Source organism: Cynara cardunculus (assembly GCF_001531365.2).
Source record: "Cynara cardunculus var. scolymus isolate 2C chromosome LG 4, CcrdV1, whole genome shotgun sequence".
Classification (NCBI taxonomy): Eukaryota; Viridiplantae; Streptophyta; class Magnoliopsida; order Asterales; family Asteraceae; genus Cynara; species Cynara cardunculus.
This window is the reverse complement of record NC_037531.1, coordinates 5,697,132-5,699,881: the sequence shown is the minus strand read 5'-3', so window position 1 is coordinate 5,699,881 and position 2,750 is coordinate 5,697,132.

The window sequence follows — 2,750 nt, the reverse complement described above, 5'->3', positions numbered from 1 at the left end:
AATAGCTCAACCAGAACCGGTTGAACTTTCCCAAGGATCACCCCATGCCTCAGTTGTGAGAGAGGAGTTAGAAATAGAAGAGCGAGTTCAGGAACAGGGGTTATCTGAACAGGAAAGTGTGCTGAGGGAAAAATAAATAGAGAGGGGTGAACAAGCGGGGGGAGCGTCTGATCGGCAAAGTACTTCATCTGCTAGTACTTCCATAACTTCGTCAAGTTCGGAAGCTACTGAAACCGATAATGAGGCAGTTTCTGGTGATCATGATGATGATGATGATAATAATGATGATGGAGCGGAAGATCATGCTCAAACTGTTGTTTCAACTGTTCCTTCTCAGAATATTCCAATTGGAACACTGGTTGATGACATAGATGACATTTTTCCAGAATATTCAATTCAACAGCCCTGTCCGAGCTTACATTCTTTGTCATTCAATGTTGATGATTATGATCGTATTCTTCAAGATCTTTCTAACATAGAAGGAGATGAGGAAGTTGTAGTTAAAAATGTTGAGAGATTGAGTGAAAGGGACGTAGAAGAATATGGAGAGGGTGAGAGTGGAGCAGAAAAAGAGTATCAAGCTCCTTTCTAGCTGAAACACATAGCCGGGCAACCACATCTGCTACTGACATTCATTCGTTGAATGTTGGTATTAAACAAGACATAGCTAGCCCAGCTATGCAAATGCACACCCCACCCATCTTCTCAATTGGTTCTCAATAACTAGTTGTTTCAGTTAAACACGGGGATATAGCACATCTGCTAACTACTTCTCATTTGGAGAATGTAGTTATTGAAACTAGTAGGCCGCTGCCCCAGCCTACGACATCGATTCTGTGCACCTCGAGTCTAGCGCCCATACACATAGGTACACATGAGTCTAGAGCATCTGTTGCTCCAAGTGCAGTTCTCAGTGAACTTGCCGGAACGACCGGAGTGGTGTCACTTGACATTTCACAAGGACAGGTCGGAAGTCCTACCAATGCTAATATCATGTCAACATTGAACGTAGGCACAACAATTTATTCAACTGTTGTTACAACTGGTAATCTAAGTGATCCAGGTGTGAGTTTACCCGACTTCGTGTCAAGGGAATATTTGGACGACGCCCTAAAGGCTGTTCAAGATAATATGGATGCACAAATGGCAAGTCTGAAAAGACTTCTAAAGGGGAAGGAATTGGTAGAAGAAGAGCAACCAACTGCGCCATCACCACCACATGTACCTGAGCCGTCAGTACAAGAACAAACGGTGGACGAACTTAAATCGTTGTTATATGCAAAATTGATGGCATCTCAAAATCCCGATGCTGAAGATGCAGATTTGGTTGGCCTCTTGAGACAACAACTGGACGTTAACCCTTTTGTTCGAGCCTAAAAGTTTTTGGCTTTTCAAGATATGGTTACTTCTAGCTTCTCCAAAGTTAGCAAGTTAATCACATCCAAAACCCAAGATCTTACAAGTTCAATGGATGCCCTTGTTGAACGGGTGTCTACTTTAGAAGAAACTTGCAGATCTCAGGCCATCTCTCTTAAATGAAGACATGACGATCCGGATGATCCAGATAGTCATGAGGGGGAGAGGAAGAGACATAGTGTGGCTGAGACATCTGAACAAGCTGCAAGGGTTGGAGATGAGCCATCTACTCAAGACGTAATTGCTGAAGCTTCTGCCCTGGAATCTGTTCGGGAAAGAACATTTGAGGCTATTGTGATAGAAGAAGAAGAAGAAATGGAGACAAGTCCTACGATCGAGCCAATGGTTGAAAAGCCGGCGGACTCCACAGTAGGAACAAGGATGTTATTGGACTTGTATGCCAATGTAGGTTTCAATGATGTGTTCTCTACTACTCTGGGTGGAGAGCAAGATTTTGGAGAGGACATTGACAACATTGACGAGTCGACTGGGATTTACTTTGATTTTGAAGCTGATATAAATGATGAAGATCCAGTTTTTCCTGTTCAAGAAGACCGTCAGACTATTCCAGAATCTTCCACTACAGATGTACCTGATGTGTCAGACATCCCTGCTCCATGAGAACATGTTGATCCTACTAAAATCTTCACCAAAAATTATGTGCCATTCCATATCAGAGCGAATTTTCCTGGTTATGATAGAGCAAGAATCCGAGAGCCATACCTAGAAGATGTCTACTGTGGAATTTTTATCCGACATCGAAAAGTTCTGAGCGGTGATAAAGTTCTTGGTATCCATCGGGAGACCAAAGACTCTCGCTTAGAATACAAACACCTTTTGAAAGCCAAGTACCTACCTATAAGTGAAGTACGTACCCAGCATCAGATTGTCACGATTAAGCAGATTGATGCTCAAAAGCTTCTGAGGATCTAGTATCCTGTATTTACTATGACTAGACAGGATGGTCAGATCTGGAGATTCAGTGAAGCAGATTTTTCAAGCTTATATTTGGAAGATCTAGAGTATATGTACTTCGAAATTAGAAACATGACAAACAGGAAGGAAGGAGAACTGATTGCTCTTGATGCTATTAAGAGATTTATGCGATGTCATGTGAAGCTGACTATGGTCATTGATGTTCAAATGGGCCTTGAAGACAATCAAAGGATCATCAATCTGAAAAGACCAAATCAAGAATTAGAAGATATTGATGCTTATCCTRTCTATATGATTCTTGAAAAGCCAGAGTTCGGGGTCATATATTTTGCTCAACTTCAAGTGAAGAAATTCATGAGATTTAGTGAGTTGAACAAATATTCAGATGGTACGATAAG